Genomic DNA, 25,636 nt, shown 5'->3' with positions numbered 1-25,636 from the left:
GTTTTTCCCATCAGGTTCAGCGCAAGGGGAAAATGTAAAGGACGTATGTGCTCCATGGGACCAGGGTTTAAGAGTATTTAATTTTGAAAACGAATGACGAAAACGAATACACCATCTTGTGAATAATATATACATATGCGGCAACATTCCAGATTCATGAAAACAGGATCGGACGAGCCAATTTTGGGTTCAAGACAAACCTCCCCAATATCTTAACAAATTCTAATAATAAGTGGGGTTCCATGGCTTTCAATAATACGAACAGAGTCTTAATCTTAATCTACGGATCACAATTTACATGCGCAGGACTTACACAGTATACTAAGACCAATTGCAATCATAGGAAATATTCAGTTATTGATTGTGGCTCTCATACCAAATGTAAAAAATCTTTACTTACAGCCCAAAGATCATCAATACCGAATATTTCACAAACCGAACTTTATGTGAGATGACATACCTTGGTCAACAGCGGAAGATGTAATGGCTGCCATCTACTTTGATCTGACTCCTGACTGTTCCTCTTCTTCAGAATTCGGTTTCTCTCCTCTTGCCCTCACTTTCTTCATGTGCTTCTTGATGGAGAAGAATGCAACTCTTGTGTGGGAGAGAGAGGACCCAATCCTTTATATTTTAAACTTTAAATCTGGTATGTCCATCATATACCAATTCAACACTTTAATGCTTTAATCCTTTAATGCTTTAATGCTTTAATGCTTTTAATTATGGAATGACTTAATTAGTTGGGTCACATTAAGATTTAGAAACTTCCATTTAATTTCTAACATGTCATCCATAGTGACTCTGTCCTCTTACACCACTCATTCAACAGTTCATTCAATGGATGCAGTCTGCCACAAAGGGATGGATGAATGGTCCATCAATCATTAAAATAATGGGAGCCACTGGAATAATACAAGTCTATGTACCATTCCTTCATAAGGGAAAGCTCACTTATGGAATCTGTCAACTATACAAACAACCAGCCAATTATGGAGAGTGCGGAGAAGCGTCAGTGTTAAATAGTCATGTATCAGTGCACTACTGAACTGTATCATATTTGAGGATGTACTGATTTCAAGTTTAATGGAAAAATCGTGGCTATCAACACTTTGGAAAGCGTATCATATAAGCAACTACTGACATCAGCACAGCTTATTGGTGCAGTGGGATTTCCCCACTGACTTTGTACATTAATATTACTACAGGAATTGATATTTGAATACAATTTTATTTGTGGATTCCTGACTATGAATTACACTAGTTGGTTCGAAACGGGTAGACAAATATCTTTTCTCATGTGATTTTCGCTAAGTTCTGCTTACAAGTTAACATTTTTGTTTAATATACTCTTCGCACAATCCATGGATTTATATGAGTGTTTTACCCGTAGTATTTCAAAATTAATTAATATCAACTTTTATTAACAACAAATTATTATCCTGTGTTGTAATTTTTTTAATAAACTATAAATTTATTTTGATTACATGATAATTACGAAACCAATATATGTAATAAATACATAAATTTACCCATATTTTTTTTGGTAGACAACTATCTACAGATTTTAGGAAAAGAAAACGATTGGAATTAATAAGCAAGAAAATCCGGTGATGAGCTCATTATTATAGGGAGAGATACTTTTTTGACAGTCAGTGTCTGTAGCTTTTGTGGCAGCCACAAATTAGCTTTATCGTATCGTATCCTATATAAGAGGCGTTTAATTTAATGGGTGTCAAAATAAAGAATTTGGCGCACCATTACTTTTGGGGAACCCAATATCCACGCGATGGTGTGAATTAATATTTAGTAAAGTTTTGATATTAAAATGTGTCCAAATAAGAATATTATCTGGTATTCAGATCGTTTGATTAAGGTGGATAATTACAGATTGGTTTAGTTATTGTGTGGGCAAGTGGAACTCTGTGGAGGATTGAAATTTAAAATATGGAACTGTGTGGAGGATTGAAACTTAAAATAAGGCCGGAAGAGTGATGATATTTATATTGTTTTGTAATATTTGGAGTGGTAAAACGTTTGTAATAAGAATAATAATATGATGAAATTAAAATATTTTGTGATTTGTGCTGCAATAAAGAGTTTGGATTAGAATACAATATTTATATTAAATATATATATTTTGATATTTAGAAACAAAGGAATTTTTTTGAATTCAACTCTACGTTTATAATATTTTAATATTTTTGAATATAATATTTTAATATTTCTTAACGTTTAGAGATGGAAAACGGTTTAAAAGAGATTTAATGTAATAAAAAGTTCTTAAAATTAATTAATTCTAAAAATTTGGGATATACAAAACATTAATATAGTAATATAATAGTTTATATTGGCCTAGAATAGAGGGCTATGAGATGCAAAGTTAAGTGCTTTGTGATGAAGATCATAAGTTCAAAACTCTATGCACAAAAATCTAATTAGGTTAAGGGAAGATTAAAGGTTCGAACTCCATACACAAAAATCCCAACTATATAAAGAAAAAGTCGTAGGTTCCAAACTCCATGCACAAAAATCCAACTATGTTAAGGGTCAAAACTAAATACATCTTCTAATGATTTTGAAAGCTTATATATCTCAAAAACATAATTCTAGGTCAAAAAACATAATAATATAATATATAATTAAAAAATCTCTAAATTTTCAAAATAAATAAACTATTTATTAATAAAAATACTCAAAACTTATCATATTTTTTAATTGCCTAAATACTTTACCTTTTCTTACTAATCCTACTTTTTGATAATTAAAAACTATTTAATTAATTATAATGGGGTGGTATTTGAAATTTTAATATAAAATTTAAAACTTCCACATACTTTAGTTACCTCAAGGTCTATTTTAAATTATCTAAATTTTTAGATCCTATAAAGTTTAATATATGAACTATTTTGGAATTGCATATATATCTAATACAATTTATTTTATGAGTAAAGTATGATCTAAAATTGTTTATGCTAATTATTGAATCAACATAAATTTTCCTAATAACGTAATATTAAATAAAAAAATATTTGTTATTCCATATGATTTCATTTACAAGTTTGCAATGTTGCATTTGATGTATAATATAACCGTGTGGCATATTCGCCATGTTGGCAATTAGAATCCCACTTCTTTCAATTCTAAGTTTTCTTCTTTTTAATGTGTAACATTAACTATCATTCATCATTTTAGAGTTTTCAATCAACTTTTTCTAGACTTTTAATATTAGAATAAAGGTATAATTAGAAAATGGATTAGACCAATTAATTATTTTAAGTTATTTTTCTCAATATTGATTGGTATTTGGCAAATTTTATGCTTCATTCTTATGTTGAATCCCTCTCGAATAGGTGAACTAATATACATCTATTAGATTATTTTAGATGTCATCCATGAATATGGAAAAACTTCTCTTGAGATTTCCCATGAAGTTATATTAAAAAATTAAAGTATGCATTAACATAAATGCCATCTACATTTTAAGCTCATATAATTCACTAACATCCTCAACACTCACAACACATTAGACACATAAATTACATATAAAAGTGCACCTTTAAATACAACACTCATAACCATTCCATACACATCCATAACATAAATAACAAACAACATATAGTTGCATGTGCATTTTAATATATTAATTATGACATAATGTTTATCCTTATCAAGTTGTGTGCATGGAAGTACACTTGATCCACAAAATATCATGGATATTCCACTCAATAGTTCGTCACAACAATTCTAATAATAATATATTAAAATTTTGAATTTTTACACTATTACAATTTTATTAACTTCTAGATCTATAAATTGTAATTAATGCATACGTGTGAATGGAAATTATGCAGAAAAGTAGAGAACGACAAAATAAGCTCTCACACACACAGAAGACACAAGATATGCTCTAAGAAACCTCTTTGGGAGAAAATTCAGCTGGAATGTGAGGTCACTTCACTCTCTTTCTCTACCTAGAAATATGGCTACAGGTAAAAAGAAGTAATTCATGTGGCCTATAGGCTACTGTAGTGCACAAATATGCTCTGCGTTCTCTACCTCATATCTCTCCTAGATAGCATTGCTCAGTTATGGAACAAAATACCTTAAAAAGAATGGAATGCCTCTTCCTCCTAGTGGCCTAGTTATAACACCACCCAATAACCTACTAGTGGCCTGGTTGTAACACAACCTGATGACCTACTAGTGGTCAAGTTTGACCACATCAACTCTTAACTAGAGTTACAATATAGACACTTCTAGATTATTTTACATCAAAACATGTGGTTATCCCCTTTTCCATGAATAATAGGGGTTGGCGCGACATCCTCGTGAACTATAGGTGTTAAAATAGGAAGGTCAAATTCTGAGTGACACAACTTTGGCATACAGACTCTAATTGATGCGCTTCTTGCATCGCTGGGAATATCTTTTTGTAGAACAACATGAAAAGGTGAGGTTCTAAAGCGACAAATTTTAGCCCCAAAAAACGTCGTTTGATGTCTCAAATCACTCCTAGAAGGTTTCAACCTTCGTTTCGTCAAACTGGGTCCTGTAGGTAAAAAATGTCCCACGAGCCGATTCCTCCACTTTTTCCACTTCAAATGCATTGAGATTAATGAAAAAAATATAATGATCCAATCTAGATGAGACCTCCTCATTTTGGGAGGTTTTTGGTCGTCAAAAGTTTTTACTGTATAAGGTGAGGAAATTTTTACTCCACCTTTTCTCTGGTGTACCATTTAACTTTACCAGGAAGTTGTCCGTTCAACCCAATCTGCCAAAGGTCATGTTGCCCCTCTCTTGTAGTTTTGGACCTCTTTTTCAAAATTGATCTTCTATCAAATCCTCCTGAGAGTGTGGTGCCAAATCCTCCAAAGAAGTTAGAACTTGTTCCTCTTCTTGATATAGCATGGAAGACTCATGGAGTTTCAAATTCTCCACATTCACAACTAAGTAACACATATATGGTGGTAAACTAAGTTGATAGTGATTATCACTCACCTTTCCTAGTATCTTAAAGGGACCATATTTAAGAGCCTTGATTTTCTTACCAGGGCCCTACAGCCTCTCCTTCTTCAACTCTAGCCATACTATGTTTCCCACCCTAAATGATTTCTCTATTCTTTGTTGATCATGCTTGGCATTATACTTCTCATGTGACTTCTGCAGTGTTTCTTGTACTTATAGATGGATTTTCATGACCTTCTCTATAAAAATTTTAGCCCTCAAAGCATCGCATGTAAGATCTTCCTTCTGTCCTCCTTGTTGCCCATATACCATATCTAAAGGTGAAGGTGGAAAATATCCAAAACAAGTCTCAAATGGGGACTTTCCCATAGAATTGTGGACTTGTATGTTGTAAGGATGTGGTATATATATTAGATTTTCATCCGAGGTCTTTGGATGCTTCTGTTTGTATCCCCTTAAAAGTTGCACCAAAGGCTTGTTAACTACTTTTGGTTGCCCATTTCTCTCTGGATGGAATGATGTAGATATCTTCAATTTTGTTTCCATCTTCTCCTGCAATGTAGTCCATAATGCACTGATAAGTCTTGTATCCCTATCTAAAATTATGCTCCTTGGTATCCCAAAGTGCACCACATTTGTCGAAAGAACAAGTTTGTTTTTTCTTACCCACTGATGGCATTTTTAAAGGGCATCAGAACACACATGTTGTTGAACCTATCAACTACCACAAACAAGTAGTTAAGTCCCTTCCTGGTTGTCGGTAAATCTCCCACAAAGTCCATGGAAATGTTTTCCCAAGGATGAGTAGGTATAAGAAAGGGATGATATAAACTTTGTTTCATGCTGTTAGGCTTGCTCGTACAACAAAACATGAATCCTCTTATCAACCTAGCTACCTTCTCTTGCATCTTGGGCCAATACACATACCTCTGAAAGTTAGCCACAATTTTCCCTACACCAAAGTTCAGTAGAACCTTGGAGGTGTGAGCCTCTCTAATTCATTTCAATCGCTCTTATTTAGGAACACATAACTTATCCAGCCTATGTAGTAATCCATCATGGAGATGGTACTCAACGGTGTTGTCACCATTGTGCACATGACTCTGACTCTGCAACTAATGATGCACCTCCTTGAAGACCTCATCTTTTGAATATGCTTCTATATATGCATCATGGGTGAATGTATCCATGTGCATAACCATCCCCAAAGCTATGATATTTGATGTGGGTGGCCTTGAAAACATGTTGTCTAACTTGTTTCTGTTGCCCTTCTTATACTTGATCACCAAATGAAACTACATTAAAAACCCCATCCACCTGTAATGCCTGGTCTGTTGTAGCTTACTTTGGGCCTGCGAGTACTGTAAAAACTACTAATTTGTGTGGATTAACATCTCCTTTCCCATGAGATAGTTCTTCCACTTCTTCACAGTTTGTACCACATCATAAATATCCTTCTTGTAAGTAGGGTAGTTAAGATCTGCCCCATGAAATACTTTAGAATAATAGCATACAAGTCTTCCTCCCTGCATCAAAACAACTCCCATAACATACCCACTTACATCTACGTCCACTTCAAAGGGTCACTGCAAGTTTGGTAATGACAGAACTCGTGCTTGAATGATATTCTTCTTTAGCTCCTCAAAAGCCTTCTACTGACCTTTTCCCCACTTGTAACTCTTACCACTTGCTACTACGGCATGCAGGGGTGCTTCTACTACTAAAAATGAGGTTATGAATTTCCTCAAGTACTCTGCTACCCCTGACCTCAAAAACATTAGTAGGCACTAAGCATTTCATGTTGTCCTCCATCTTGGAAGGATCTATTTTCATCTCTCTTCAACTGATCATACACCCCAAATACACCAAAGAATTCTACAAAAAATTACACTTCTTGAGATTTGTTAGTAGTTGGTGCTTCTTCAATGTTTCCAACACCTGTGTTAAATCTTAAATATGATCCTCCTAGGTAGCACTTTATACCAGTATATCATCCAAATAGACAGTAAAAAATGAATCTATAAAAGGGTGTAGTACATCATTCATTAATCTCATAATATTCATGTTGCATTACATAAGACAAATGGAATAAATAACCTCTGAGATAGACCTTTCCTAGTATTGAAGGTTGTCTTCCATGTATCTTCTTCTTTGACTCAAATCTGGTGATATCCAGACTTCGAGTCTAGCTTGGTGAAGTACTTTGCCTGTTACAATTGATCTAGAAAATCGTTTATCCTAGGCAGGGGGTATCTATTCGTGAGCATGATTTTACTCAATGCCCTGTAATCTATAAAAATTTGCCAAGTTCCATCCTTCTTTGGCACAATGATGATGGGTGAACCACATGGTGATGTACTCAATCGAATGATACACTATTCTAGTAGTTGTTGCAACTGTTTCTTCACCTAACTTGTTTCTATAACAAACTACATGTACAACCCAATATTTGGCAATGAGGAGTCTAGCAATAGATGGATCTCATGTTCCACTTTTCCCTTAGGTGGTAACCCTTTGGGCTCTTGGAACACATCCCTATATGCATGTAATAAATCCTTCAATTATTTTTTATATTTCTTAGTACAACCATCCATGTATGCCTTGCATCTTATTTACTCCTCCTCAGATTGAATTTCTCTTAAAAGCAATACAACATAATTCTTGTTGGAACTGATAAATTTCTTGGCTTGGTTGGCACTTACGAGTGAAATTTTTTACTTTCTTTCGTGAGCGTCGATGATGAATGATTTTCCATCCTTGAGGAGTTGGTATTGTTTGGATCTCCTCATGAATATTTCATCCTTCTTGTACATGTATGGACTCCCAAACACGACTCCACATACATAAACAGGAATGACTTCTAGATCTACTTCATCCATAAAATCATCACTGGTAGCAAATCTAATTTTACATTGTTTTGTTACCTTTAACTCGGCATCCTTATTTACCCATGCCAATGGATATGGGTTTGGATGATCACCAACTTCCACCCATGATTTCTTGACCAACTCGACTACAATGAAATTCATCTGTGATCCTAAGTCAAACAGAGCATCCATATTTTTCTTCTTGACCTATATCTTTATATGGAATAGTTTGTTCATTTCTTTCTTTTCCTCTTGTTGAAGGCTACTTAGATTCACCTCCTTCTGCACTAACATACAAAAAATCTTCTCATACACTTCTCAGATTATTTCAACTTGGTTACTCAAATCCATGGCAATGAGATTTTCATTCTTATTATCTTTCTTCTTGTTCTTCAGGTTTAACTCTAGGTGCAACTTCCAGACTCTTCCTCTGTATGACCATGAATGTTGCAGTGGTTGGAGTGGTTGCAAGGATCTTTGCACTAGTGTGTTGTGGTTTCCGTCTTTTTATCTTTTCCCCATTTTTTCTTCTGCTTCCCCTACTTAAAAGCTTCATGTTTCTCCTGCTTTGATCCACTTGGTTGTGCTCTTTTCAGGCCTATGTTCTCTAGGTATTGTGCGTGTACAGAAGCCTCATCTACCAATTTGGGCTTAAACAACATCATTTCTTCACGCATATGTCAGGGCAACCCCCCGAATACTTGAGGAATAAATTAGGGTTATTTGGAGAGATATCCAACGTTATGGCCATCTTTCTGAATTCCATGGTGTACTCCTGCACACTTTGGCTCGACCTTTTCCAGAAGTAATTCCACCTGATCCAATGGTCCTCCACAAACATAATGGGAAAAAATTGTGACTTAATGAGGGTTTTGAAATCTTCCCACTTAGTCACTGGAGGTTCTCCCTCCAACCTCAGGTTTTCCATGTGGCTCTCGCATGAAGTTAGTGCATGGCCCTTTAATTTTAGTTTCACAAATGAGATATTTTACCTTCCTCAAATTGATGGACATTGAAATAATTTCTAGTTATTGCAACGATTAGTTCAACTTCAGAGTGTCGATCTCGCCATGATATGGCTTGACATCACATTTTCTCCTATTTTAAATAAGGATTGTGATTTTTTCACAACACACAAAGTGGGTTGATCTCTTTTGGGTTCTTTCTTCAACTGGTTCTTTGTTTCTCCCTGATATTTTGATCCTCATTTTGATTCGTCCTCTACATTCGAACCCCCATCCTCTCCAAATATCCCCATCTTGTTATTCAAGGCCCCCATGAGGAGTTTTACATTGCAGTTGATATCTGCAACTTTTTGTTCGAGCCACATAAACCTCACCTCTACTAGATGACTAGGTTCATTTACAGATTTGTCATCCATGATTAGGTTTTTACCATTTTTGGCCCCACCGATATAGATCCCTACAATCTCCAAAAAATACCCAAATAAACCCAATCTGATACTAAATTATTCATAAACTACCATGGATATTCCACTAGATAGTTCGTCACAACGGATGTGATAATAATATATTAAAATTTTGAACTTTTGCACTATTAAAATTTTATTAACTTCTAGATATTTAAATTTAACTATAATTAGTGCATGCATGCGATTGAAAATTATGCAGAAAATTAGATAATTAAAAAATAACCTCACACACACACATAAGACACATGATATTCTATAGGAAACCCTTTCAGGAGAAACCACATCTGGAAGGTTAGGTTGCTTTGCTCTCTTTCTCTATCTAGAAATATGGCTGCATGTACAAAGAAGTAATGCGTGTGATCCATGGGCTACTACACTACACATATCCTCTCTATGTGCTCTACCTCCTATCTCTTTTGGGTCCCTATAATACTAGTGATTACCCCATTACTATTGTAGTTGTACCCCTTATTAATATTGTTGTGCCCCTATTATCCCCATATTTTTATTACTGTGCCCCACAGAATCCCTCTATTGTTATTTTTGTGGCTTTATATTATTATTGTTAGGTTGGCTTGGTTATATTGTGACTCCTTAGACTCCTATATATAGAAATGAGGTTTTTTCATTTGAATCATCCAAGAATTGTTCATTTATGTAATGTAAAGGAGGTTTCCCCCTCGAAGAGGCTGAATTTTAAGGCGTTGATCTATTTTTTCTATCTTTTCTTGAGCTAGTTTCATAACATTTGGTATCAGAGCTTTGGATTCTAGGGTTTCGCTGCTCCAAACAGGTCATCGTGGCATTTTCGCTATAAAATTTTTTCTGCAATGTTTCAAAAGTTGAAAAAAAAAACCCATTTGAGAAGAAATCGCACTGAACCTCGGGTCCAAATTTCAGAGTTGTTCACACTATATTTGCGGAGATATGATCTGAGGAAGTTGGTCTTTTTGTAGACTCCTGAATTACATTCCAAACAGGTGACCTGGGGAAAAGTGTCATAACTTTCTCTCTGTGGATCGGATTGAAATTTCATCAGAAGGTACAGAAAGAGTATAGACTTTAGTTTCTTGTATGCATTTTTCAAATCCAAAGGTCGAAGCAGTGACTCGTGGCACGTCGTACAAGTTCGCTCTACTGAACTAGTCTATAATCAAGTCACTGTGGGAGATTTTGCATAACTCTTCCTTGGAGAATCCAATTTGGGTCAGACTTGTGGCATTGGAAAGAGGACATATAGGTCAGGTCACAAATTCAGATCTAGATGATTGGTAAGTACAGAGATACATCAGAGGCAATATCGAGCTCCTACAAAGTGAAAAAAGGTGTGTAGATTTTCTTAAATTTTTGCTTAAGCTTGGTTTAAAAATTTATTTTGAAGGAATTCAAAGGGCATAGTAGAGCATTATTATCGGTAACTGATGCCCCGAGGAAAGAAAATGCAAACACCTAGTAAGGAACCTGAAAGCTCTAGCATGGCTCATGAAGAAGAGGAAGAAATGCAACATGATATATCAAAATTACAAGACCAAGTGCAACAACTGTCCCTTGCACAAAAAGGAATAGAATCTAAGATGGATGATTTGAAGATAGATTTGAAGACAGACATGGAAGAATTGAAGATAAATATGAATAAGTTGCTACAAGAAAGGGTCACTAATGGTGAAAGGGTAGTAAAGGAAACGCATGATGAGAACAAAATAAATGTTAATCATGATTCCATAGACTCTAATGTTGGATCAAAGACCCACCATATTCCAAAAATCGATATGAGGAAGTTTGATGGCAAGGATCCCGCAACATGGATATTACATATGGAGCAATTTTTCAATCTCAATAATGTGCAAAACACACAAAAGGTACGTATTGCAACTTTATATTTGGAACCAAATCAGTTTGTATGGTATCAATGGCTTTGCTCTCGTAAACAATTTATCACTTGGGCAATTTTTACGGAAGAATTGATAGCACATTATGAGGATACAAAGAGCAACACTCTTTTTAGCCAATTGATAAGTCTCAAACAAAAGGGTTCAATAATGGAGCACATTGAGGAGTTCCAAAAATTGAACATAAGGGTAAAAGATATTCGAGAGGAGTATAACATTGATGTGTTCATAGGGTCTTTAAAGGATAATATCCAACATGATGTTCGCCTTTGGGAACCTGATTCATTAGAGAAGGCATTCAGGTTAGCAAGAAAAATGGAAAGAAAAATTATGGCAACCAGGAAGCATACCACTCACAACTATAATGACAGAAGTGTTGTTGCCGCTAGTCTTCCACAACCTATAAGGTTGACACCACAACAATTGGAAGAAAAAAATATAAAAAGGGCTTTGTTACAGTTGTGATAGCAAATACACTAAAGGTCATAAGTGTGCTGAGAAGAAATTATTCTACATAGATTGTGAAGAGGAAGAAGAAAAGGAGCAAGAAAGGTCAAAAGAAGAGGATATACTCCAGGAACAAAGCCTAGATAAAGAAGAAATGAATTCGACCATATCTTGTAATGCATTGGTGGGAATTACCACTCCTCAAACCATTAAGATAGAAGGACAAATAAAGAAGAAAAAGGTAATAGTGTTGATTGATTCAGGAAGTACCCACAATTTTATTCATTGTAAGGTAGTAAGAGAATTGAATTGCTTCTTATATCCAGCAGCAGAGTGTCAAGTGATGGTTGCAAAAGGAGGAACAATAAATTGCTCGGGAAAGTGACATAATATCAAGCTATCAATGGGAGAATATGTTTTGACTAGCCCAATGCTTTCCACTCTAATGGGAGGTGCTGATGTTGTACTACGAATCCAATGGCTACAATCCTTGGGTACAATAGCTTTTAATTTTCAAGAACTTTTCATGAAATTTTGTGTGGGAGAAAAGGAAGTTGAATTAAGGGGTATTGCAGGGAAACCGGGAAAGATAATCAGCTCTAACGATATGACAAAGCTTCTAAAAAAGGAACAAAGAGGTGTAATTGCACAATTATGTTCACTAGATGTGTCCACAGTGGAATCATCTATTTCTCCAGATCTTCAAAAAGTCTTGGACAATCACTCTAAGGTATTTGAGACTCCCAAAGGTCTCCCACCTATTCGTGATCATGATCATGCTATTCATCTGATTCGAGGAAGTGTTCCTCCTGTTAGCACTTGGAATTCACCTAGGCTGAGATAGACAAACTCTCAAGGCTACATCAAACCATTTCACCTCGTAGCTAGCCCTACGAGGTATGAGAAGGCTCTCTCGGGTCAGATTTGATAGATCTTTCAATAGGATTAGGCTGACCCATTAAGAATAAAGATTTTAGGCTAGTAAATTGATAAGGGGTTTGATTTGATGATTTGTGGGGGTTTTGGTGGCAATTGGTGGAAGTGCAATTCAAAGTGCGGGGATTGAGCACCGTTTTCACAGGGGTATCTAAGGGGCAAGGTAGGAATGAGTGCTGATGTCTTAATCTGAGATGGATGATCAGAGATGATAGAGGAGAAGCTAAAGAGGGCAAACACACAATTCAAATCCTCTCTAGACAGTAGAAAACATTAAAATTGAACAAACTAAAAAGCTGAGCATGTCAAAACATGAGTTCAAACTTTACCACTTCATCTGTCCAATTTAGAAGCATAAGAGAGATGTGAAACACATAAACAAACTTACAAGAACGTGTAGAGAACACACCATCAACAATCAGATCCACAAGAATCCTCAAAGATGTCTATAAAACCCTGGCTTTCCTTGCCTTCAATTGCAGAAATAGATGCACAATATACAATAAAGCTTCCTTACACAAGAGTCCAACCATGAAAATGAGAAGGAGAGAGCATAATATAGACCATCTAGACCATCTAACTCCTTTCCCCACCTCTAGGGGTCGAGCTCAGCTTCCTAGGAGCAGTTTGAACTAATTCTAAACTAAGAACTAGAAAATAGGCAGCCCAACAACTTGCCTCTATTACTTAGCTAACTCATCCATGCATTAATTTTTCACTTTTTACATCATGGAAGCTTCTAGAAGGGTAAAGAAAGATAAAATCTACCAAAGTGCCATGAAAATATTACATTTATCCATCATCTACAAGTAAAAATAGTCGACCATAGTCAAAACAGTGTTTTTTGACCAAAAATGTGAATTCTGGCAAATCTAGAAGTTCTGGTCGCGCCCCTGGAAGTTCTGGTCGCGCCCCTTCACAGCTGTTGTTGAGTGGGTTCCACTGGTCCAAATCAGGTGCAAGATGGCTCCTTGGAAAGCTTGGCCTGTCTACTTTCCATCCCAAGTGGAATTTATGAATTTGGTGTTGATTTGACCCCTCAAAAACCATTTCTCCCAAGGTCACTTTCTGCAACTCAAAAGTGGGCAGAAAGTCATTTTTTTGATGTATTTTGAGCTTTTGGAGGCTCAAAACTCAAAATCAGGCTTCTCCCAAGCATTGGTAATTTTTCTTTTTGCATGCCCTTTCCAAAAATGCCAAGTTTTCAAAATTCCGAGCAGTCCTCCAAAATGGTCTCACCCGGGGTGAGACCAAACCGTGGGCAAAACCTGTAATTTTACCAAAAATTTCCAAAATGCTCCAAAATTCTCAAAATTTTCACATTTTGATGCTAGATCAAGGCTGATCAGTACCATGATGAGTGAGAGATGCCTCAGCCAAGATGCAGAGTGGATTTGTCCTTTTCTTCTTCTTCGGGGCCTCTCACAGCTTCCTTTGGAGAATTTTCATTTTTGCCTTGCGAACATGTAACCTCTATGATGAACACCTTTGCCACCCTTACGAGGCCTCTGCTGTGTCTCAACCTCTGTAGAAGAAGACCGGTCATCACCTTGCTCATTAGTCTCAGTGGTTGACATGGTGTTATTGAGCAAGGTGGAATAAACAAGTCAAATTGACCGCTGCCCTGCCTGCAAAATGCTGTGAAGTATGCTGTTTTCAAGGGGAAACATCATGAGGGAAATGTTAGGGGAGGGAATTTACATATAGGAAAGGGAAAAAATTATATAAGCAGGGAATTTTGAAGGAAAACATCACATAATGCTAAACATGTCATTCCATCTCTCACCATTTGCAAATCAATACTTTATTTAGGGAAACTGTGTTTTTTAAGCACCAAGGGAAAGGACAATGAAAATCTTCATCATGGAGGGAATGATGTCATGGGCATAGGGGAATAGGGCAACATCATTTATAAACCATTAACAGGCCGCTCTCCTTAAATTTTGACTTTGAATGTCTTTTAAGAGCATACTCTGTTTTTTCATAGCTTTTGAAATGGTCATTGATACTAAATGGGAAACAGGATTTTGTTATTTTGATTACAAGGGGAAGAGAAGGGTTTTTATGACAATTTGAAAAGGAAATGGGAAAGGGACTATATCAAGGGAATTAGGGAGATGGAGGGATATGGGAATTAGGGTTAGGGAGTAGGAACCCATCAACAATGCTGCCAACCATATTTCATAACAGCAGTCCTTTACAATGCTGGCAGCTTTCATACTTTTGTCATATGTGAATTAGGGTCTTCAATTACATACTTTGTCAAAAGGGAAGGGTATCAATTGCATAGGGATTTTAGGGGATTAATGAGCAATTGAATCAAGGTTTTTATGAGGGGAAAGGTAAGGGAAAACAGAGTTTAGGGATAGGGAGATAAATACCATGTCACTTTGCAAACCCTAGCACAGCAAAACTGCTCTTTTGATAACTATGCAGCTGTATATTTAATGATTTTTTGTCATGAGCACCATACAGCTACTAATCTTTGACATTTACACAGCAAGAGGTCATTTTTCTTTTGTTTTTATAAGGCTATGCAAGTTACATTTTTCACTGTTTTTTGTGTGATATTCATAAGCATGCCTTGCTATCATTTTTTCTTTTTGTTTTTATATTGTTTCTTTTCATTCTGCTGTGTATTTACATATGTAAATTTGCTGTATATACTAGTGTAGGGTTTGAACATGACACATGGGGGGAAACTAGGGTTTTGAAATGGTTTAGAAGGGGTTAGGGTTTCATAGGATTGGGGGTAGGGTTTGAGCTTTTCTTGCAAATGAGATTAATGAAAATGACATGTTAACATATGTAATTTAACTTTGGGAAAATGAATGGAGGGACTAGGAAAAAGTTGCCTTGAAAAACAACAAACAGTCAAACATATGCATGCAAAACATCAAGTCAATTCAACCTATCTTCTATGGATTCTTGGCATAAAATCATCATCATAATCTTCTTTTGTAACCTCAACACCATCATACAACACGTGGAATAGGCATACCTTTAAAAATTTGAGTGAATTTGAGCGTTTGGGAGAGTTTCAAGGCGGGCAGACTTTTTGGTCGCGCACGCCCTCAGAATGGTCGCGCCCCTTCGTTTGGTCGCGCCCGTGTTATTTAACACTGCGCTTTGGCCTCCGTTTGGTCGCGCGCACCCGGGTGGTCGCGCACCTGTCCAGAATGGTCGCGCACCACTTCTAACCTTGGAACTTGCAGAAACTTGCCCGAATTGCCTCCTTTTGCCTCTAACACAAATTTTTTGACTTTCAAATGCACAATAAGAGTGAATTGAGAGGGAAATTAGCTTTTATAGGGTCACTTTAAAAAAATTTAACTTTAGAACCCACTTTCTAATGTTTTCAACTTGCTTTGCTTTTTAACACTGTTTAGAGTCTTTTTGTCCTGAAATGAGCTCTCTTGATGCGTTTGACTCCGTTCTTTTTGCAGGTTGACCGCCTGAGGGACTGTAGTGAAGGAACCAGGGTTGTTGCCGGCACTTTTACAAATTTTTGAAAATTTCTTTATTTTTACAAATTCCTCATGACCTTGGATTTAAAAACAGGGTTTTTTAAATCCAAGGCATAAAGTGAGCTGTAGCTGAAGAAAATGATAATGAAACATATGTACAAAATTCCTTCCGGCTTGCTAGGCACTTACTGACCATGACTCATTACCTTGAAATGATTTTGACTCAAAACCCTAGACCTAAGACCATGGGATCTCAAGACAAAAAATAAGAACAAGCATGACTCAATTACATTGTTGTATGACCTGATCCAGCAAAGCCAAGAAGGGAACAAAGACCAGCTCCTCCATTCAGTGTTATGGCATGCCTAGTGGGATGCAAAACTGACACTGATGAGACACCTATAAATGCATATGCAAAGAGTTATTGATCACTGATGGAGGGCTCAAGACCGACACTAACACCTCCAAACATCAGGCCGTACAGATATCCCTATGCCCAAAAGAGTGAAATTGAACGTATGGTTGTAGAAATGCTAGAGGCTAGTATAATTCAACCAAGTCAAAGTTATTTATCTGCTCTAGTCGTATTGGTGCACAAGAAGGATGGATCATAGCCCATGTGTCCAGATTATATGGAGCTCAACAAGCTCACTACTAAAGATAAGTTTCCCATTCCTATCATTGATGAATTACTAGATGAATTGCATGGATCAATTTACTTCACCAATTTGGATCTTCGTTCAGGATATCATCAAATCAGAATGAAGATTGAAGACATTCCGAAAACAACATTTAGAATTCATGAGGGTCATTATGAATTTTTGGTCATGCCTTTTGGCCTTACTAATGCACCTTCAACATTTCAAAGTTTGATGAATTCAATTTTCAAACCATTCCTTAGAAAATTTGTGTTAGTATTTTTTGATGATATACTAATCTACAGCAAGTCTTGGAAGGATCATGTTGAACATGTTGACAGGGTGCTCCAACTATTGGAAGAGAAACAATTATATGCAAAAAGATCCAAATGTTTCTTTGGAGTACAAGAGGTGGAATATCTGGGTCATATTGTATCTCATGAAGGAATTAAGGTAGACCCTAGCAAAATTAAAGCCATTAAGGAATGGAAAATTCCCACATCCATAAAGCATCTGCGAGGATTTCTCAGGTTGACAGGGTATTATCACAAGTTTGTTAAGAATTATGGGAGAATAGCAACACCTATAACAACATTATTGAAGAAAGATGCATTTTCATGGACTCCAGAAGCAACAAAGGAATTGGAACATCTTAAAGAGGAAATGTGCCAAGCACCGATATTAGCTACACCGGACTTCACAAAAACCTTTATTGTGGAATGTGATACTTTAGGAAATGGAATTGGTGTTGTTTTAATGCAAGATGAAAGACCCATTGCTTTTGAAAGTCGTCCAATCAAGGGAAAGTTTTTACACAAAGCTATTTATGAGAAGGAAATGTTGGCAATACTCCATGCACTTAACAAATGGCGACCCTACCTAATGAGAAGACACTTCAAGGTAAAAACGAATCATGATAGTCTTAAATACTTTTTAGAACAAAGATTATCCTCTGAAGAGCAAAAAAAGTGGGTCACAAAGATGTTGGGTTATGACTTTGAAATCATCTACAAAAAGGGGGAGCAAAATGTGGTGGCAGATGCACTCTTAAGAAAGGATGAGGATGTGGAAGCATTGTTGTGTGCCATCTCTATTATCCAACCAGATTGGATAAACGAAGCAAGGGAGGAATGGAAGAATGACGAAGAAGTATAGGCACTTATTCGAAAGTTACAACAAGATTCCAGAATGTCTGATACATTTACCTGGCAAAATGATTCGTTATGGTACAAAGATCGCTTATACCTCTGTAAGAATTCCCAGCTAAAACAAAAGATTCTTATGGAATTGCACACTTCTCCCTTAGGAGGGCACTCAAGATTTTCAAAAACTTACCACAGGGTTAAGAAGGAATTTTTTTGGGATGGCCTTAAATTAGATATTCAAAAGTTTGTGGCGGAATGTTTGGTTTGCCAACAAAATAAAGTTGAAACAATTAAGACGCTGAGTCTATTACAACCTTTATCCATTCCAAGCCAACGTTGGGAGGAGGTTTCAATGGATTTTATCAGAGGTTTACCCAAGTCTGAGGGAAAGAGTGTCATCATGGTGGTAGTTGACAGACTTAGCAAGTATGCACACTTTTGTGCATTATCACATCCATTTAAAGCGAGTACAGTTTCAACTGCATTTATGGAAACAATTCAAAAGCTACATGGAAACCCAAAGATTATTGTAAGTGACAGAGATCCCATTTTCACCGGAAATTTTTGGACAGAATTATTTTCTTGTCTTGGTACTCAGTTAGCTCATAGCTCATCTTATCATCCTCAATATGATGGGCAAACTGAGATAGTAAGCAAATGTTTGGAAGGATATCTTCGTTGCTTTGTATCTGATAAATAGACACAATGGGTCAAATGGTTGCCTTTGGCTGAATGGTGGTATAACACTTCCTTCCATACAACAACAAAAATGACCCCATTTATGGCACTTTATGGGTATCAGCCACCATCCATCACATCATATTTAAGAGAAAATTCTAAGGTTCAAGCAGTGGAACATCACATTGAACATCAACAACAAGTCCTCCAACTCTTAAAGGATAACCTCGTGTTGGCACATAATAGAATGAAACAAGACTATGTATCCCCTCCGTACCGGGACAAGATTTTGGATTAGAGATCTGTGGCTTGTATCTTTTGAATCAGTGACCGGAGAATCCACAGTATGAACATTTTTATACCAACGTTTCAAATCCCAAATGGGATCCATCATCAGGATATCAGAATGATGATAAAAGAAGAGCTACTAAGATAGCCAGGAGAGATTGTTATGAAACCAACTCAAGAAAAGATAGAAAAGAAGACTATGTATGTAAAATGAATGATCACCTAAATTGTGGCAGTTATAAGAGGCTGAACAGTAATCCCATCCCCAAAATCATGAAGGATGTAAAAAAAATCATCTCAGATTCCAACCTTGACGAAAAATTAAAGAAGAAATTAATCCCCTCTTGTGAAACTATCCCTAGAATCTATGGATTACCCAAGATCCATAAGGAAGGGGTCCCCCTTAGACCGATAGTTAATACTATTGGTTCCCCAACCTATGAACTTGCTAAATATGTTGCTAAAATTCTTAAACCCCTTGTCGGAAATACTGACTCCTTCATCAAAGACTCCCAGGACTTTGTGAATCTTATTAAAAATGAGAGGATGGAGCGTGATGACATCCTTGTAAGCTTTGACGTGGTATCCTTATTCATGAAGATCCCTCTTGATGAAGCCATTCAGGTTATAAAAGATGTTACTGATCCAGGGACTGCAAAGCTGGCTGAGATCTGCTTAAGGTCAACTGTGTTCACCTTCCAAGGAATATTTTATGAGCAGACATCCGGTGTGGCAATGGGATCACCCCTTTCGCCAATCGTGGCCAACCTATACATGGAATACTTTGAAAAGAAGGCCCTGGAATCATATCCTTTAAAACCAGCCTGGTGGAAGCGGTTTGTCGATGATACCAATATAAAATGGACTCATGGTAAAGCAGAACTCGACAAGTTTTTCATTCACTTAAATTCTATCTCTCCAGAAATAAAATTTACGATGGAGCTTGAAGAAAACAAGAGCATCCCATTTTTAGACGTTCTAATCATCAGAAAAGAGGATGGCTCTTTGGGCCATAAGGTTTTCAGGAAATCAACCCACACAGAATGTTACCTCCATGCTAATTCCCACCATCACCCAGCCCAGAAGTTTGGTGTTCTAAACATGCTTGCCATTAGAGCCCTTCGAATTTCTGACTCGGAGCATCTGGACGAAGAAAAGAAGCATCTAGTTTTAACTTTTAAGAGTATAGGCTACAAAGAACAAGAAATTAAAAAAGCCATAGAGAAAGCTGAAAGAAAGTTGTTATCTCATGAGCCTAAGGCTCAAGACCAACCTCAATGTGGTAAAGTTTTTCTACCTTATATCCATGGAGTTACAGACAAAATCGCTAAAATCCTAAGAAAGAAAAACATTATCACGCATTTCTCAGCACCTGGTACTATCAGGCAAGGTTTGAAGTCTGTAAAAGATGATATTGACAATCATCAGCTTAAAGGAGTCTATAAAATAAATTGTTCTTGTGGAAAAAGCTACATTGGTGAAACAGGTCGCTCCCTCCAGACAAGACTCAAGGAACATGGCGCTGATATTAGAAACGGAAGATCTCGTACTTCAGCCTTGGCAGAGCACTCCTCGAAGACTAAGCACCATATATGTCTGGAAAGCGCATCAATTATCGCAAGGGAAGAGCAGCATCAGAGACGAAAGATCAGAGAAGCACTTGAAATTATCAAGCATCCTCATAATCTGAACAGAGACAATGGTATGGAGATTAGCGGGAGCTGGCTTCCCTTGATCAGGGAAATAAAAATCGCAAACACATCCCCAGGTAAAGCACTCAATAGGTAAGTTATCCCTCTCCTTTCCTCTGTTATTAGTCTGTACTTTTTATTAATATCAAAATAGAATAATTATCATTAAATACTATAATATATTAATTTCTATAAAGCTATTAATTAATATATTAATTATTATATTAATTAATTATAAATATTAATTATTTATAATTGTTAATATGATTTGGTTAATATATTAATTAAATTATATAGGAATTAATATATTTCCCTAGTATTTATATAAAAATTAATATATTACACTAATATTGTTATAGTTATAACCTTTAATATAATAGTTAGCATTATATTGCTATAATATAATAATGTCTATATAACTATTAATTGATATATTAATTATTATATTAATCAATTATAAATATTTATTATTTATAATTGTTAATATGAATTAGTTTAATATATTATTTTAATTTATATAGAAATTAATATATTTTACTTCAATAAGCTAATTTTAGTTTTTAGTTCAAATCCCTAATTTAATCATTAGGTTTTGTATTAATATATTAACTCCTCCAAAAATTTTAATAAATAATAAAAAAAAAAAAGTAATTTATTAAAATAAAATAAAATTAAATTAAATTATATAAAATTAATTAATTAATATTTCAAGCCGAAAGTGTGTTGTTCCTAAAAATTTATCCTCATCACTATTTATTCTTTCTTATTAGCTCTTCTTTTATCATCATTCTGATATCCTGATGATGGATCCCATTTGGGATTTGAAACGTTGGTATAAAAATGTTCATACTGTGGATTCTCCGGTCACTGATTCAAAAGATACAAGCCACAGATCTCTTAAATCCAAATACATGTTGTTAGTCCCCTTTTCATGAATAATAGGGACGTACAAGACATCCTTCCAAACTATAGGTGTGAAAACAAGAAGGTCAACTTCTGAGTGGCATAACTTTTGCATATGGAATGTGATTGATGTGCTTCTTGCATTGTTGGAAATATATATGTGCGTAGAACAACATGAAAATGTGTGACACTAAATAAATAAAGTTTAACCCCAAAAAATATCATTTGATGCTTCAACATTCTCCGAGAAAGTTTCAAACATCGTTTCGCCAAATTGGGTCTCGCGAGTAAAAATAGTCCCATGAACTAATTTGTCCACTTTTTCCACTTCGAATGCATCAATCTTGATGGCAAACAATATAATAATCCAATATGGATCCAAAATTATTTCTCACTAAACAATTAGTAAGAAAAATATACTTACATGTATTTTATCTTAAAATCATAACACGTCATACGGTTAAAGCTAAGAAAAAATACCTATTCCTTGGGATCTTCGACTGATACTCCATTCCAAAGGACATCGTCTCCATCAATCATTCCCTAACATAATGTTAATCATTTATTTATGTGAATTTTATGATGATATCTTTCGTTTTTCACATTAAAATTCTAGCAATAAGAGACTAGATTTATGATATTCTCATTAGAAACTTGACATACTAATGTAGCTTTTATAATTCATATGTTAAATTAAACGTTTATAATATAAATATTTTTAAATTCATAAACAAAAGTATCCTTTCATTTTTCCTTTAAATGGATATTTTTTACAATTTTATAAATATTTTTCTAAATGTGTTAACATTCTTCTCAACTAAGGAAATAAGCTTGAAAATTTGAAAAGATAGCTTTAATATATATCCTTAGTTAAAGGAAAATTCGATTTGCTTAAAAAAAAATCAAGACATTTGAAAAATAATGAAAACAATAAAACCTTTTATAGCACCCCTCTATCTCTTAATAAATTAGATTATGTTATTCACATCATGATATTTAAATCATGATTATTTATATACAATTATCACGTAATCATTATAAAATGAACATTAAATATATTTTAAATAAAACAATTTAGATTTCATAATATTTTTAGTTTTTAATATTTAAGTTAACCTTGCAAAAATACTCATGAAAAATTGTAAGTTTTTTGTTTAATATTAAAAATATAAAATTTATATATTATTTCAAAATGTTTTAAATTTAAGTAAATTAATATAAAAATAATCATTCATTTTAAATTTTATTATATAAATTAATATAATATAAAAATATTCCCTGAATGGGTGATTTTTAAGACAAATAGGGGACGAGCAACCATCACCCTACTTGGATGTAGAGCCTATGACATGGTAGCCCGTCCCCAAGTTGGTTAATGACCATCGATGGCTTGCAAGACATTTTCATTAATGGACCTTAATATTATTAAACATAACACAATTGAATGGGGATGGTGGGTAACATGCGTATTTTTTGAGTCTCTAATTCATATGGAGGAGGTTAATAACAAGACCCCCTTGGAATTATACATGCAAAGCTTCCTTTCTTGTGGTTTCTCACCTATGAGCTTATAGAATTTGATGAGGAAGGGGCAGACAGAAGTTGGAGCTTCTCTGTGTTAGTGGAGGTGGAATTACATTGTTTCAGGTCCCGTCTGCATTTTGACATAGGCAAGATAACTTATTTTTTAGTTTAGAGGGCCCAATTTTACTTTCTTTAACTACTGAAAAGCATTGGCCTTTGGGTAACTTTCTATTGTTGCTTCACTCTAGATTTGGTATATTATTTCTTTTACTAGCAAGTCCATGAGAATCTGTAATGCACAAGTAAAGAGAATAGTGTCGTTGTTGTTGGAAGGTGTGAGGAGGCTTTGTTTCTAGTTTGTTTTTTGGATACTGATGACAAATTTTCATGTTCTTGTGGGCATCTCAATCCTTATTTATGCACGTTTGAATTATTACCTATGTATTTGAATTTGGTTTTATGCATTCTTGTTTGGAAAGTGAATTGGCCTAACCTGGTGAAGAATTATTGCAAGGCCCCATTTTGGTGTCACTACAATAATTGGTGGGACTAATGTCTAATTTTTTATATCCATTTCTTTATCATGCCAGCTTATTTGAACTCTTTTTTGAATCAACCCCCTCCTAGAATCAATTTTCTATATTTTTTTAAGGGAAAACGGAGGGATGATTTTTTTAGGCTTATTAGGGAAAGGGTCATAGCTGAATTCAAAAACCCCACCATTTAATCTATTTTTCACAGTGGAGTCTCAGTTCATAGAGCATGTTTGTGTATCTCCTCCCCCTACCCACTATTGTTTCTTGGATGTTTATATTTTTTATCACTAGTGTAGCAGTGCAATCTCAGTTCTATGAGGGAATCGATGATAAGTGTGTTTCTCATGGGCATCATATTGTGTGGGGATAGTGGGAAAATATTATTAAGGCACAAATCTTAACTATGTGGGCTTGGTTGGAAGTTATTCTAAGTCATCCCCTATCTAGAACTGATCATCATTATGAGATTGTTGTGGTGTGGAAACCTCACGGGGGCTTCACTCAATGAACCTCTGACATATCACGTGCGATCATGGAATATTAAACAATACCCTTAATTTGAGTACATATTGGAAAATACCTGTAAAAATCATATTATTTAACCCCCTACCAATATAAACCAAATACACCTCCCCAATTTAAAAAACCCCTACTTTCACTAGATATTGTAGGTATCCATTTTTCATTAACATTTTTTATACCCCTTTATAGTTTTTCATTAACTTTGAGCTCCATTTTTTATACCTGTCAATATCAAAACCCTTTACCCCTATATATCCCCCAATATATTATGTTGTTTTTCCCTCATTATATATCCCCCAATATGAACCCACGTGGTATGGTATTGCTCCCGCAGTGAAGCCCCTATGGAAAACCTTCCTGTGATTTACAGCTAAATTGTTATATTCTTTCTTTCTTTTTTAGATTGTCAAACAACTGTCCCCTACCTTAATACCATGTTAATGGGGACATGATTGGAGGGTGGAAAATTACTATTAAGAGTGAGTCGAAAGGGGCATGCTTGTATGCACCATCATTTGGAGGGCTTCGTTGAATGATATTGGGGCCTTATGCCAAGCCCTATACAGGAAGAAATTGCTTGAGTTGAGGGACAATTACATTCATAGATACCCCCTCCTATCCACTTAGGCATTGGTATAATGGGCTAATGGGATCCTTAATGGAGGGAAAACTAGGGGTGGTTTTAACCAGTGCATGGACACGATAGACCTATACTAGAAGATGGAAATTTTGATGCAACATACATTAATGGACATACAAGAGAAGAATGAGGATGTGCTTCATTGATTAAATAATATTCACCACTGATTGAGACTTTTGGACTATAGATTGGTCCAAATAAATAAGTATCTTAGCATCCCCCCAGTGGTGGGAACTTCTCTTGAAGGTTCAAAGGATCCTATTCATATTACAGTCTCCAATTCACACGCATCAGCATAATTATCTCATGTCTATGTTTTGTGTGTCTTATGATTTTACTTTTCTAGACAATGTATCTTAGGTAAAACCTCTAGTTATATTGTAAACTTTGTAGTCCCATTATGTTTTTTGTTCTCACTCTCCTATCTCCATAAATTATTTTTATGGTTATGGTTGGGTATCCCCAGTGAGACACTGACAAGGAAGATCTTTCTCTTGATGTAATCTCGACATTTTGTAGAAAATAAAAATTTCACCTCTAGAAAACTTTATACTAAAAAGTTATTAAAATAATTTAAAAAGATTTACATCTAACAAAAAATCGGTAACTTTGCAAGATGAAACGTACATCGAGGTTCTTCAAAATTTTGGATCTCACTGAAATCCTATCTATTGAGTCTTGTGTGGCACCTCAACTATTCTTCCCATGGCTATTTCCAACAAAGGGAGTGGAGCTCCCTCATACAGCCAAATTGTCGTGATAAAATCAAATTGGACAATATTTTACCTTAAACCATCAAGTTTCTAGTCAAAACCACAAGGGAGAACATGAAAATGTTTTGCTTCAAATCTTCCCAATAAGGAAATGGATGCTCTGAAGCTATCTCTACAAAGAAGTAATAAATCAGAAATTTGAAGTACTTCTAGTTGTATTGGGGAGTATATTCAATAACTATGAGACCATGACCTCATTAGGATTTGTTTTTGCATTTGGTACCGAGAAAAAATTCAATGCAACTAAAATGGAAACCTAAGGGGAAAATAAAATTGGAACTAGGTACCA

Source organism: Pinus tabuliformis, chromosome 7 (genome assembly GCF_031772625.1).
Source record: "Pinus tabuliformis cultivar Carrire ecotype Pingquan chromosome 7, CPIR1, whole genome shotgun sequence".
NCBI classification, from domain to species: Eukaryota; Viridiplantae; Streptophyta; class Pinopsida; order Pinales; family Pinaceae; genus Pinus; species Pinus tabuliformis.
This window is presented reverse-complemented; position numbering follows the sequence as displayed.